This window comes from Dermacentor albipictus, unplaced genomic scaffold (genome assembly GCF_038994185.2).
Source record: "Dermacentor albipictus isolate Rhodes 1998 colony unplaced genomic scaffold, USDA_Dalb.pri_finalv2 scaffold_15, whole genome shotgun sequence".
Taxonomy (NCBI): Eukaryota; Metazoa; Arthropoda; class Arachnida; order Ixodida; family Ixodidae; genus Dermacentor; species Dermacentor albipictus.
Genome location: NW_027225569.1, coordinates 1151128 through 1166793, shown reverse-complemented (window position 1 = coordinate 1166793; position 15666 = coordinate 1151128).

The following is a 15666-nucleotide window of genomic DNA, read 5'->3' as shown; positions in this document are numbered from 1 at the left end:
CCTGTACCTCCGCTCGTTAGCTCAGACATCGGCGGTCACCCATCGTATTTACACCGCAGACGCCAATCTGATATGCCGCCGGGCGTACTATGTTTCGCATGCTGAACGACAAGTGATAAACGAGAAGTCGATAAGATGTTGACTAAAGGCGATATCGAACCATCTTACAGTCCGTGGGCATCCCATGTTGTGCTTGCCAAGAAAAAGAACACCATTTGGCGCTTTTGTGCTCATTACAGACACGTCAAGAAAATCGCACACAAGGATCTCTACCCCTTGCAGCGTACTGATGACGCCTTGGATTTCTTGCATGGAGCCAGGTACTTTCGTCGATAAACCTCCGATCAGCCTATTGGCAAATGTCAGTGGATGACATGGACCGCGATAAAACTGCCATCGTAACAGCTGACGGCCTCTACCGAGTCAAGGTTACGCCGTTCGGCCTTTGTAATGCCCTGGCAAACTTCGAAAGAATGATGGACTCTTACTTTACGGCTCTAAATGGTCCACATGTCTGTGTTATCCTAGTCTTTTCACCAACTTTCACGAGTTATCTAACGCGTCTATCGGCTATTTTCGCTCTTTTCAGAAGCGCTGGCCTGCAATTAAACTCATTCAAGTTTCACTTTGGGCGTCGTCAAAGTACCGTCTTGGCCACCTCGTCAGTGCCGCTGGCGTTCAAATCGTCCGTGACAAGATTCGCGCTGTCCAAAATCTTTCCTGTTCCGTCTTCCGCCACAGTCGTAAGAAGCTTTGTTGAACTATGCTCGTATTTCCGTAATTTTACCGAGAATTTCGCCGAAATCGCTCGCCCGGCCCACTCACCGTCTTACTTAAAAAGTACGTTGTTTTCCTGCGCTGCCCTGCTCAAACCAAAGCCTTGTCCGCCCTCCTACTCTTCCACACGGCTCCCACATTGCTGCCTCATTAGGATTCATCTGCCGCCAATGAAATGTACACGGTGCCAGTGCCCATGGAATCGGAGCTGTACTTTTTCGATGGCAGCGCAACGCAGAGCGGGTAATTGCACACGCCAGCCGCCTCCTATTACCCACGGAGAACTTTTCAATTACTGAACGGGAGTGCCTGTCGTTAGTTTCGGCAGTTGCCAAATTCCGACACTACTTGTACGGTCGCACGTTTACCGTGGGTGCCGATCAGCACGCCTTGCGATGGCTCTCCACACTTAAAGGCGCCACTGGACGATTGGTTAGATGGGCGCTACGGCTGCAAGAATATTCAATTACTATTTTATACACGTTAGGCCGTTTGCCCAAGGACGCCGACTACCTCTCCCGTCCTCCTTTCGACCGTCCTGAATATGGTGCCACTGACACCAACTCTTACGTCCTGGCCATTTCTGATCTGCACGACATCCCCACTGAACAACAATGTGATAACTGCTTACGTTTTCTGATCGATCGTCTCAATTATGAACACGCGGAGCCCACGTTGTGCATGTTTGTGCCCCACGACGACGTTCTGAACCGTCGTAGCTTACGCCCTGAAGGACCAGAATTTTTACTCGTACTACGCCATCTCCGGACATCAGTTCTTGAGCAGTTGCACGGCGCCCGCCCCCCTATATCAGGCCACGTCGGTGTTTCGCGTACTTACGACCACGCATGGCACCGCTTCTACTCGCTAGTCTTCTACCGCTCTGTGAACCGATACGTTGCAACCTGTGCGCTCTGTCAGCGCCGCAAGAAACCTGCTGTGTTGCCCCCACCGTTGTGCCCTCAGAACCATTCTATCGCGTCGGTCTCGATCTTCTCGGCCCGTTTTCGACGTCGAAATCTGGTAATAACTGCGTGGTTATCGTGAGTGATTACACGGCCTAGTATGCGATCACGCGAGCTTTGTGCACAAGCCGGGCAAATGAGGTGGCAGATTTCCTTTCACATGACGTCATTTTCCATCACGGTTCACCCCAGCAGCTCCTCACTGATCGCGGCCGCAGCTTCTTGCCCCGAGTTGTTGAAGGGCTAATACGCTCTCGTTCTGCCAAGCACACGCTTTCCACCAACTACCACGCGCAGACAAACGGACTGACGCAGTGGCTCAATCGCACCTTCACACAAATGCTAAGTACGCTTCCCTAGACCATAGTGATTGGGACAGCACGTTACCCTTCCCGTCATTCGCCTATATTTAGTCCCTTCACGAAACTGCTGGCTTTTCACCCTTTTACCTGCTGTTCGGCCGCCAGCCTTCTGTCCTTTGACACAGTGCTTCCTTCCTCGACTAACACTCCCACTGAATATGCTCAAGACGTCTGCGCCCGGGCTCGCCGGCGCGCCAGACTGCCGGCTCTCGGCCCACTAAAGGCCCGTTCACACTACACGAAACATCCTGCGAGCGAAGCGGATTCAGCCGCTTTTGAAGCCGAGGAGGGCGGAAGGCGGCACGGTGAAGCCAATCGGTCCAGGACCCATTTTTTCCGTTTTCGCCACCGCCGGAAGCTGCGATTTTGACGTCACAACCCGTCTAATCTCAACATGGCGGCCAGCATGTCTGAGCGACCGGCCTTAGTCGCCCGTCGCACCTCTTGAAGCACAGCCATCATTGAGTTGCAGAGGAGAATCGTTACAATTCCTTCTTCTTCCGACATTTCCTCGTCTTCTGAAAAGCTCGCCATCGTGCTGTGCTCAGTATCTCGCAGCTGGAAGCCCAGCAACGGCGCAATACAAGCAGACGCAACAAAAGCCCGCGAACGAGAGGCACTCACGTGAGCTCTCGTCTCGTTCGCGAAGTCGCGAAACCAAAAAAGAAGCTGCCGCGCAATCTAGCTGTCGTCGCGGAAAAGCGAGAAGTGGCGGCGGATCCGCCGATGCGCGCGTCAACAATGAGAACACGCTCTCTTTTTTACGGCGAGCGATTCCGCTTCGTTCGCCGAATTTTTCTAGTAGTGTGAACGGGCCTTAAGTCTCAGGCCACGCAGAAGATCGGGTACGACAGCCGACACCGGGACGTTTGATTTCCTCCTGGATCGGTTGTCCCCCTATGGACACGATGCCGCCACCTCGGCTTGTCAGAAAAGCTGCTGCCGCGCTGCGCAGGGCACCACACGATATGGCGTCGGCTTGGCGAGATCGCTGCACTGGACACGCGTGTCCGCACGGACGTCGCGGCCTAACGTGGCCGCGGGTTCGCTTCCAGAGACAGCGCCTTTAGAGGCGGGGGTGAGGTTACGGCGCAACCAAGTGTGGCGCCAGAAAGAAGGCGATTTGACGCTTTGAGGTGGAATCGGTCTTGACAACCATGTGTTTTTATGCATTGATGTCTCTCTCGTAAATATTGTAACTGAATCTTTATATGTGATTTACATGATTATTATTTTCGATTTTTAACTCATGATACACGAATCATTTAGATCCGCCTCGCACGCAACGGAATTCAAAGTCGAGAATGCGAAGCCGTACTTTTTTGCTCCCTGGTGCGCACCCTCAGAATCTGCAAGGTTAATCCGCTTTCGTGGGTACTCTCCAAGCAGACTATTCGGTAATTCAGAAAGAATTGAAGCAAGAGGGGACACTCGGCGAAAACGGGCAGCAGGACTACATCAAGCCAGTAATATGCTATCCGTTAGCTACCCGGGAGCATCGGCAAAAAAAAAGAATGTCAAATGAAGTTGAGACGTTGCTTCACCTTTTTAATTCTGTCACACTAAAACTAAAAAGTATTTGCACACAAATGAACACATACTTCGTGACTTACTTTTGTTCAGTCACCTAACAACAAGTTAATGGCATGCCATAGGCGCCATATGCATGCGTCATGCGCCAGACACGCCACCAAGCGAGCGACGTCGGCTGCGCAGGTGAAGTTCGCCTGTTTGGCGACCCGTGTTTTTTTTTATGTAGCTTAATTTTTTAGGCTCCTGACGCATTCTTGCGTTCCTTCTACACTTCGACACGGCACCGCGGCGCTATTGGACCATGGCAAGGTGAGAAATTTTCTTTTGGCAATATGACACGGACTTCAAGCAAATTTAGGTTTACGGCACAAAGCAGAGACTATGACGAATTCAGCGAAAAACAGCTCGGCCGTCCTAGCCACTTAGTTTGAATTAATGACTTGCACTATAGAATGTTTGCGACGGTTCCTATGGGCTCCAACGTAATCGTAACTTATTTCGGTAATTTGGGCACGCTCGCCGCAACCGGCTTTGTGACGCAGTCCGGTCGTGTAACGTATTTACACTCGCATGTACTGAACGTATTGCGACATGTTCGTGAAGCTACTTTGACTGCCAGCAGTATTGTAATTATTTCGTTACTTTTAGAATAGTCTTGCGGCATGCTCACCGCGCCTGGCGTTGTGACGCAGTTAGCGAAAAGCAGCTCAGCCGTGGTGACAAAGCAAGCTTGGCACGTTCGCAGTCTCAGTGGGACAACAGCGTGACGCTTTTGTGGCCACGCAACAACACATACTTGTTTTCGGTACTCACGCTTGTAAACGCGACGAGAGATTGGCAGGAGTGATGAGGAGGAAGAAGAAGACCACGAAGTGCGGACGTGCTTCGTGCAGGCTCTGCTATTTTCCTGTGCTTTGGCGGACTATCGAACTTTTCCTGGAAATTCTACAAACAAGCGACCGACAGAACCTACAAGAAACATGAGGATACCTGATTTCTGGCGGTAGGCCCCTTTTTGGACTTTTACGGATATTTGAAATTCGAAGTGGGCCAGCTGAGCGCTAGGCCTAACCGAGCTCCACGCGCGAAGGGGCCGAGCCGAAGCCTAGGCGAGGCCGTGCGGCGCTCGCAAGCTAACAGGACCTGGAAATGGAGACCGTGGACGATGCTGCTCCCCCGGACGAGCTCTCAAGCGGGGGAACGTGGTTTATTTGGAGAAAAGGCCGTTTCACGCCCGAGCAAAGCGACGCATCCGCCGTGCGCGAGCCGACGGGGAGCGCTACGAGGCCCAACCCGCGGCTGGGGAAGAAGCTGGCTGCAAGATCGGTCGAGAAGCAGCACGCGGAGGTTCCGGAAGGTGCTGAGAAAATTATTATTCGCCCAAAAGGAGGTATCAATCGCATTTTGGAGGAAGTTGGAAGATTGCGCATGCACGTCTACCTGGCCCAGGCAGCCGGGGTCGACCCGGAGGCTGCAGACGAAGACGTAGCATCACCAAACCTAACGCAGCAGTCGATCATGATAGCTACGCTAGATGCGGCACGGGCAAGCAAGTACGCTGCGATCACGGCCCTTCGCATCGGTGGATCGATGGTCGAGACGAAGGCGTATATTGCCATGCCGGAAAGCGGAGGGAAAGGAGTGATCCACGACGTCCCGCTAGATGCAACTCACGAGGAAATCCTCGATGCACTTAGAAGAAATAAGAAAAACCCATCGATCATTGGAGTCAGAAGACTTGGGGCGAAATCCAAATCTGTATTGATCCAGTTTGAAGACTGGAAAGTGCCGATGCAAGTTTACCTCCGATGCTTCCCCACACGCTGCTGCCTATACAAGAAAAAATATGAAGTATGCGTCACCTGCGGAAAACTTGGACATCGGGCGGATGTTTGCCCAAACCCCAACGACGTCAGATGTCGGGGGTGCGGAGCCGAACCCCGAACCAGATCACAGCTGCGAGCCTCGATGCCTGCTATGCAAGAAAGCCCACCTACTAGGCGACAACAAGTGCCGGGAGATATATCGCATGCCGTACATCATCAAGAAAAAATTATGGGAGAAGAAAATAGAACAAGAGAAGCTCCTGGTGCAATCCCCAACTCAAGGCAAGCCCCAGGCCACCACCTCGGCACCTAGAGAGGAGTACCGAGGCAGAGCAAGGGATGCTACCAGAGACCAGGCGGGGCAGCAGTCGCGAGCGAGATCTAGCTCGAGACCCGGAAGGAGGTCCAATTCGTGGTCCGGAGGAGGCCGCCAGCAGACTTCGGCCAAGTGCCCTGATGACCAGGGCCGGGGACCTGCTAACCAGGGCCGCGGACCCGGCTTGCCGCCCAGGGACCCCAAGGACCCGTGGAGAAAAAAGAGGAAAGAAGAAAATACCCACTTGGTAAGCTTTGGTAGCAAGGGCTCCCAGGCTGAAAAAGATGAGGTTAGTTTACTTAAGAAAGAAATAGAGGAGCAGAATAAAGCAAACATGAGGTTAGAACGATTGCTGAGGGAAACCCAAAATCAGCTGAGCGCGCTAAAAACAGAGAGGGTACCTGCAGAGGCCCCCCAAAAAATTCAACACCCACATCACTCCTCCTGCTCCTGTGCCAGCTGCATCTGGTCAGGAGGAAGAGGATATGAATGTGGATTTTGCGAGACAACCCCCTTCCAAACGTAAGGCGGGGGAGACCGACCCGCTGGCGAGCTGGCAAAAGAAAATTGAAACGTGGCTGATGAGAATGGACAAGGAGAACGAAACCATGAAAGCAGGACAGCTACAGAATGGAGGAGCAATTGCGCTATTACAGGCGCAAGTGAACCAACAATCTTGCAAAATAGACGCCCTAAGCACTTCGATGGATACCTTAGGCACGACAATAGCTAGGCTGTGCGAGAAAATCGGCGCCATAGAAGCTATTCTTAATAGAAATGGATAAAAATTCGGTTAAGAAAAATGCCTCCACATTCTGGCAGTGGAATTGTAGGGGGTACCAAAGGAAAAGAGCGTTGCTGCAACAATACCTCGAGCTCCAACAGGAAGCACCCGTAGCCATAGTCGTGCAGGAAACGGGAAAGGCCCCTGTTAGATTATCGGGTTACCAAAGCTTTGACAGCGGCAAGGGGGATAAATGCCGAGTCGCCACCTTCGTAAAGCGAAACATTGCAACCATTGTCCATGATGTCTCCCCCAGCGAGGCAGAGGCTGTTCTCGTCGAGATTATCACAGGGAAGAAAAATAGAGATAGCATATTCCTGCTGAATGTGTACAGCACACCCAAGCAAAAGAAAATTAGATTCGTTACTTTATTCCGCAAAGCGCTCAGCGCCGCCGATGGGAGACCTCTCATCATTATGGGAGACTTCAACGCGGCTCACGAGGAATGGGGATATACATACAGGGACCTCAAAGGTAGACGAATATGGGAAGATATACAAACGCTAGGGCTTACTCTACATACTGACCCATGCGTCCCTACGCGCACAGGCAACAGTATAACCAGGGACACAGCACCCGACCTCACGATAAGCCATATGGCGGGAACAGTAACATGGAAAAGCACAGGACAAAATCTAGGCAGCGACCACTTTATTATTTCGCTCACGCTAGGAAAAGGCGTCAAAGCACGCCTCATCAAACAACCGAAATTAACGGAGTGGGATAAATTCAGAGAGATAAGAAAGGAGGCCTCACTGCCGGACGATATCTACAATATCGAGGAGTGGACACACCTCCTTAAAACGCATATAGAGGAAGCGACTACAACTATAGAGGATGACGACGCACCCCCAGCACTAGACAGCAAACTGCTGAACATTTGGAGCAGAAAGAGTAATCTGGAGAAAAGACTCAAGGTACAAAGATGGAACAGGAATATCCGGCGCGAACTAGCCAAACTCAACAAAGAAATAGAAACATATGCGATTAAGCTCAACGAGCAAAATTGGTACAGCAAGTGCGATGAGATGGAAACCAATATGAGTCTCTCCAAAACATGGAGCCTTCTCAGACATCTAATCGACCCTAGTAAATCAAAAATGCAGGCTAGTACAAACCAGGTGAGAGCGAGGCATGGCTTTGTTGGCACAGATGACGAGCTCATTAGCGAGCTCCAAGAGACATATCTTGGAAAAGCAGAGAACGAGGTATTTAGGGACTACGAGGGACCTCCCAATCCAGATCTCGATGCTCCCATCACCACGACAGAGGTTAGAGCAGAGATTAGAAAGAAATCGGCCCCCGGCCCGGACGGGATAGCAAACACAGCTCTTAGGAATCTAGATGATGAGTCTACCATTGCATTAACCAAATTTATGAACCAGGTGTGGGAGAAAGGAGAACTCCCAAAAACATGGAAACAGGCGGACGTAGTCTTTATTCCCAAGCCAGGCAAAGTACCCGGCTTGAACAACATGCGACCAATCTCCCTCACCTCGTGCGTAGGGAAATTGATTGAGCATGTTGTTCAAACGAGGCTGACCAGGTACATGGAGGAGAACGATCTCTGGCCACATGAAATGGTTGGATTCAGGCCAGGGCTCAGTACACAAGACGTCATGCTCAGACTTAAGCATGATATCCTAGACCGATACGACTCAACTGACACCAGGGCGATCCTAGGTCTCGACCTCACCAAGGCATTTGACAACGTTAGCCATAAGGCTATCTTGGTAGGCCTCGAAGAAGTAGGTGTGGGACACGGGGTATATGCATACGTCAAAGACTTTCTGTCACAGAGGGAGGCGAATATAAAATTTCTGGATGTAAAATACCCTCCCATCACACTTGGGAGCAAGGGAACCCCGCAAGGGTCAGTGCTCTCGCCCTTCCTATTCAACATAGCGATGAGGGGTCTCCCATCGGAACTCAATAAGATTAAATCGATTAAATTTAGCATGTACGCGGATGATATTAACATCTGGGTTAACAGTGGGAGTGACGCAGCCATCGAGCTTAAACTACAGATAGCGGCGAATATGGTGGAAGAGTACGCGGCCAGCAGAGGCTTGGCGTGCTCGCCACAGAAATCGGAGCTGTTAATCATTGAGCCAAAACATCAAAGGAGACACGCTGGAAGCAGCAGACCCATCACTGTTTTCGTAAACGGAAATGAGGTTCCCAAGGTGGAGGAAATAAGAATTCTGGGCATGTATATCCAGAGAAATGGATACAACCTCACGACAATCAAAAAGCTAGAAGGATACGCGGCGCAGGTAACGGGGATCTTTAGGAGAATTTCACTCAAAGGCAGGGGCCTCAAAGAGAACAGCCTCCTCAGACTCATGCACGCGCTCATTACCAGCCGTATAGCGTATGCCACACCGTATCTTGTGTTTAGACGAGAAGGATAAAATAGATGCCATCATTAGGAAGAGCGTTAAGAGAGCCCTAGGGCTCCCAGACTCGACCTCGACAGACCTCATCCTCAAAATGGGGGTACACAACACGCTAGTTGAACTCACTGAGGCAGTACGAGTGTCTCAGTTGGAAAGAATAGGCCAGTCTAAAACAGGGAGAAAAATCATGGAATGGGTAGGAATTCAATGTGACAGGGGTGCCCCGACTGACAAGAAAGACATTCCGTTGGACGTGCGTAAGCGCTTCCGAATCGCGCCCCTACCTAAAAATATGCATCCTATCTACAACAAAGAGAGGAGAGCTCACAGGGCTAAGGCTCTAGTAAATAAACTTAAAGACACACCGGCGCATAACGTAGCGTACGTGGACGCCGCTTGCGGCAGAGACGGGGCTGCGGTATCGACGGTGGTTGATGGCGACGGGTGCGTTAAGATAGCGTGCTCCACGTGCACGAGGGACGCCTGTACAGCCGAGGAGGTTGCAGTAGCGCTCGCTTGTGCGGGAACAAAAGTGGGAGTAATATTACGCGATAACAAATTGGCTATCCAAAATTTTAACAAAGGGAGAATCTCGGAAGAAGCCCTCCACATTCTACTCAAGAACCCCCCCAGGAGGGACATAACTTTTATTTGGGTACCAGCCCATGAAGAAGTCCCAGGCAACGAAGCCGCTCATGAGCTCGCCCGAGCACTCTACCACCGGGCAACTCTAGAGCAGCCAGTTCCAGGGATAAAAGATAGCCTGATCACGTACAGGGAAATTGTCGATCACTACAAAGCCGAAAGAAGAATCTTTCCGCCTCCGCATCGGTCTCTCTCTCTGGAGGACGCTCGCATTTGGCGACGCCTCCAGGGAAACAATTACACATCACCACATTGGATCTACTTAACACAGACGAGGGACTATATCGACGCCCTCTGCAAAATTTGTAAGCAAAAAGGTACGCTAGACCATATAATATGGGAGTGTGCTGGCTCCCCAGGGGCCAAGGAAAACATTGTCAGTAGAGAAGCCTGGGAGGCCTTGCTCCAGAGCGAGGCTGAAGACGACCAGCGTCGAGCAATCCGCCTGGCCGTTGAGGCCGTGATGACTCACCGTCCTCAACGCGCGGGGACTGCTTCGTCCTCCTCCCCTACCTACGTGTAGGTTAAGAGGCGGGCACCCTAGCTCGGTGGAACAATAAAGTTTTCATTCATTCATTCATTGGCAGGAGTGATAACACTTGAGTTTGTGGCTTGCGCCGGCAGAACGCGCCAAGGATAACCCTTGAGGAGCTCAAAAACAGGAACTTGCCGAAAATTCGGTCTTCTGAATGGGTGTAAACAGGCTTTACACCCACGCATTTGAGTTGAGTACGAGTAGCCGGCACTCTGCGAGCGTCTAGCAAGGTTTGTCTGAGAGCTTGTGTTGTGGCCAGCTCTGTGTACGTAGCGTGCCATCGCGTCAGCTGAGGGCAAGTCATTGTGGAGGAAAGTGCTTGAAGTAATGCTCGGGAATGAGTGAATGCTTGGAAATTGGATGTTTTCTTCATATTTTATGGTACTATTTGGTCTCAATCGGGTATTTTCTACGCCGTAAATGTAAAAGCTAAATGTTTTTGCTTACATGCCGTCAATTCACCACTTTCGCCTGTTTTGCCTCTACACGCAGTGAGGTCTAAATGCCAAAATCACACTTGCTTGTAATCCACTTTCTTCATCTGATGCCGTCAGGTGGAGAATTCTGCATTAACTAGCGCTGCTTAGATGGTGCCACAGCGCTGAATGAATGCAGAAAAAGCCCGATACCAGCATTCATATATAGCAAAATAAACATTTCCTCATTTCAGTAGGCGTTTTGCGTCTACTTTATGCGACACAAAATCTATAGAGGTTTGTAAAGATCGTACGCAATCGTTTTTACTAAGTAACGAAACTATTCCGCCCTAAGACTGCGCTCGGTTGAGCAATATAAGCAAAAAAAATCAAATGGCGCGCCCGTCAATGCAGTCGCGTAACGGGTTCACGCTAGCGTTCACTCCCAACATCGAAACCGGAAGTGTGGTTCAGGTATTAATGCCGACAGCTTGGTGCGCTACAGTCAATTCGGCCGATGGGCTCTCTGGAATTGTCCGCTCTCGTTGAATGTCTTTCTCTATGGCTTGGTTCTAGTGATGAATTTTCACGCTGCCCAGCACATTTTTTTGTCCAAGCAACACGTCATTAAGCAGCCAGACGATGGAAACCGTGCAACCGCTAAGGACGCGAAACGCCGACGCTGATAAAATTCACCGTCTTTAAACGCGTTTACTTCATGGCGGCCATCGAATGTAGGAAGCATAAACTGGTTGAAATATTAATTTTATCTATATTCCTAGATGCAATATTCCTAGATCTTTAAAAGGCCTTTCATCGCGTGTTTCACAACTATCTCCTTGCAAAATAATCCACACTTGGTATCCGCCCCGAAATTATAAATGGATTGAGAGTTCATTAACCAGATGCATTCACTTTACCTATGCTAACAATTTTCAGTCAACCCTCATCAGTGTGACTACCGGTGTTCCCTAGGGCGCAGGTCTATCTCCTGTGTTGTTTTTGATTTACATAAATGACCTTCCCATTAACATATCAACGAAAATTATGGGGCTTTACGTGCGAAAACCACTATCTGATTATGAGGCACGCCGTAGTGGAGAGCTCCGGAAATTTCGGCCCCCTGGGGTTCTTTAACGAGCACCAGAATCTAAGTACACGGGTGTTTTTGCATTTCGCCCCCACTGAAATGCGGCTTCCGTGGCCGGGATTCGATCCCACGACCTCGTGCTCAGCAGCCTAACACCATAGCCAGTGAGCGACCGCGGCGGGTAACATATCAATCCGCTGCGGCTTTTTGCATGCGAATGTGTTCTTCATAACCCCCTTCATGCATTTAACAACACAATCGCCCTAGAACACGACCTTGACACTATCGTTTCTTGGTACAGAAAATGGCACATGCCTCTACACCTCCCCAAATGCCAAGTAATATCCTTCAGGCGCAAACGCACCCCCACACACCACACTTATCGCATTCACTCTGTTCATATTAACCACTCCTGCACTTACAGATATGTAGGCGTTCATATCCCGCCATCCCTTTCGTGGGTGAAACATATTCAAACCAGTGGCTGCGAAATAAGAAAACTAGGATATTTAACGTATGTGCCACCCAAACTTGAGTACGCATCATCTATGTGGCATCCTTCGCAAGCTTACCTCGCCGATGACTTAGAAGCAGTACAAAACCGCACTGCCCGCTTCATTACCTAACAACATTAAGACAAATCAACGTAAGCACCTTAAAACAAACTTTCTCTTCCACTGCATGCTTCACGGCGCATAAGTACTCTTCTTTGCCTTATAAACACTTTCTTTTACTTCACCTAGTCAGGACACGCCCTCTTAAAACGCCTGTTCAGAACATCCTCCCGTTTATCTCATACTCGCCCCTTGGATACGATAAAGTGCCGGACGACGGTGATGAGCAGCTCATTCTTCCTCCATGCCGTGCATGAATGAATGAATGAATGAACGAACATTTATTTTAACAGGAAAAAAATACAAAGAGTCTCTTTAAAGAGGCTGACAAAAAAGGCATGAATGCCTAACTAAGTGTCAGTCGTCTTCCCCGACCTGTCCCCAGGGCACAATACACTCAAGCACACAGGGTAAGTATGGTACACAAAGTGGATACATATACAAAATAATGAAACGCATATGAAATACGTAACACAAATTTTGAATGCAATTTGTGTAAAAAAAGAATCAACAGTCATACCTGAACGACTTTTTTTTTAAGTGCTTAGGCACGGTGATTAGTTTATTATAGTGAGTAAGCCAGGGTGATGATTCAGAAAATCAGCAAATATGAATGCCTGTTTTGCATGTCGTAATTTGTACGGATCTTGCACTTGCTGTAATTGCCTTCTGTTGTACTTACGTTCATTCGCGAGGGTGTGCTCTAAAAAAGGCGCCTTCATTGAGTCTTATATCTTTTAATATCTCAATGTCTGTTTTTTGTTAAAAGGTTTTCTACTGTTAAAGTACATTTCTTAAAAAGTGGAGCGAAGTGGCTTCTATGGGGTGCATTCTCAGTACACGAATCGAGCATTTCTGAAAGGTGAGTAAACTATGGATGTTGGTTTTCATCGTGGTAGACCAGACAGATAAACAATATTGGAGGCGCGAATACACTGGGCTATAGTATAATTGTTTTTTTTAATCTATAAGGTAATATATGCTTTATTTTATTATTAACACCGATGGATCTTGCAAGGCTGGTTTTAATGTCGCCGGGATGACTGCGGACCAGTTTAAATTTTCTTTAAACGAAACACCAAGGAACCCCTGGGACGTACAACAAATAACGACTTCATTACGGAATTGTAATACTATGCTATCATCAATACCCTTGTTAGGAGGCCAAAAAATAATACATGTCTTTTTAGTATTCAATTCAGACTTATTTGCCCTAAGCTAGTATGAAAGATCATTGGGAAAATATTTGCTTCTTGCTCCAGAGTAATCAAGTTTCCACCTGAAAAAAAAAGATATGTCATCAGCATACATGATAATGTCAGGTGTTAGAGGTACGTCTGTGATGTCATTAATGTATAACAAAAAAAGAAGTGGCCCTAGGATGGATCCCTGCGGAACACCGTATTTCGTTTCACCCATTGCTGATTTGGAATGACACACATGTGTACTGTAGTCGTTTGGTTAAATAATTATTAATTAGGTTAACAGCAGTTCCTCTAATGCTGTATGATTTAACCTTTGTAACAAGATATCGTGTTTAATGGAATAGAATGCCAATTTAAAGTCAAGAAATACTCCTACGGTGTACAGCTTGTCCTCAAGCTCACTTATTTTTTCTCTGATGTGTAGCAACGCCACTTCAGCACACTCGCCCACAAAATATTGCGGGGCATGCGAGCGCGTGGCGAAACCACCCTCCTCCCCTTCTAGCGGCACACCACTGGTGTGACGCCTGCGCGCATGCGCACCTCTCCGAGACTGTGAAGTGGTTTTTAAAGAGAAATGGAAGAGATAAGTGCAGTGCTGTAACTGTCTCTCACGGGAGGACACCTCAACAGCACTGCACGGGGAAAAAGGTATGGGGAGAAAACGATGAAGGAGATAGAGACCGGAAGTAAAAAGGAGAGAGAGGCCGGAATAGTAAAAAAAAGACATAATGTAGGTAAGCGTTTGAGGGGCCTACAGCCGCGCTCTGAGGTGTGTTGCTTCACAGAATTCCGCCAATGCCGAAAATTTACGCTTGGTGATGGAGCTGTGAGCATTGGGGAAGAGTAGGCACTGCAGGGTGTTGGAGGACAGGCCGCATCGGCGGTAGGAGGCGTACAGAGCCTCCCTCTCGGTCCCGAAAGCCGGGCAGTGAAGCAGATGCCCCAGTGTTTCCATGCCGTCGCAGCTACCACACGCGGGGCTGCCGGATCCCGTGAGCCTGTGTGCGCGCGCCGCTCTTTTGTAGCAGCCGGTTGCAGCAGTCTGTCAAGCGTTGTTGTTGTTTATACAATTCCACTGTCATATGGTGTGAAATATATAGGCCAACCTGGTCGCGGTCTTAATGAAAGCATAAAAGAACATGATTACAATGAGCACCTGGCTATTCAGGGACATATAGGAATTCACTGTTGAGACGGTGGTTGTAAGCCGAATTTTTATCGGTGTGAAGTGCTGAAAAAGCGCCGATCACTCTTTCCGCGGGAGATTATTCACGCTGATTTCATCGGAAGGGCTGGCAGCACAAGCGTTAGGGCGCCCCTTAGTGCCTGTCTTTGCAAGCAGATTTCTTTGTCACTTTAACGGTGCATGAAAGAAATGCGCGTGTTCTGATTTATGATAGTGTGGTCTTCTCTCGGTGTGACGTTTTATGGTGTCTTATGACATTTCCCGATTCTTTCTTGTTCATATATATTTCGTGCAACCTGCCAGTAAAACCAGTTGGAAGCAGCGCTAAGTTCCTTATTCTGGCCAGCTCCGCTTGTTTCTTCTTTTGATTGTTGCGCTGTATCAGTTCTAGAATTAAATACCAACTCGCCCAATCCACAACCCTACTGTCGCAGGACAGTTGTTACGCAGGCCGTTGATGCGCCGGCAAAGTTATGTTTCAGCAGGTAGGACCCTCGCTTGCGTTCCTCTTTAAACAATGGGTTCTTGACTTTCAGTGCAACAATTTTTCTTTTCAAGGTAGGACACGAACGCAATATTTCGGCGTGCTCCCCGTAACGTAGTGTAAACTATTCTCGCACGTATCAGATGGGTGCGCTCCGCAGTTAGCACAGGTAACCAGACCTCGGCAATACTGGAAACTATGGCCATGGCATTTAGAGCGCCTCAGTGGATTTGGCAGGTGTGGCCTGACACGAATCTTAATATACCTTGCCTCAATGGTCTCTGGAAGCACACTAAATCTAAAGGTAACAATTAGATGTTTCGTCTGATATTCTTTTCTGTCGTACCTGATCGTTTTACGTCGACAACGTTCTCTTCTGTCCATCCTTCCAAAAGCTCTTCATCGGTGAGCTCCATGAAGTCATTGTCTGAGATCGCGCCTCGTATTGTTGTCATTTCACGGTGAGGAGTAATTGTAACTAGAATTTCTCCGAAAGACTAGATTACAAGCTTTTCGCATTGATTGT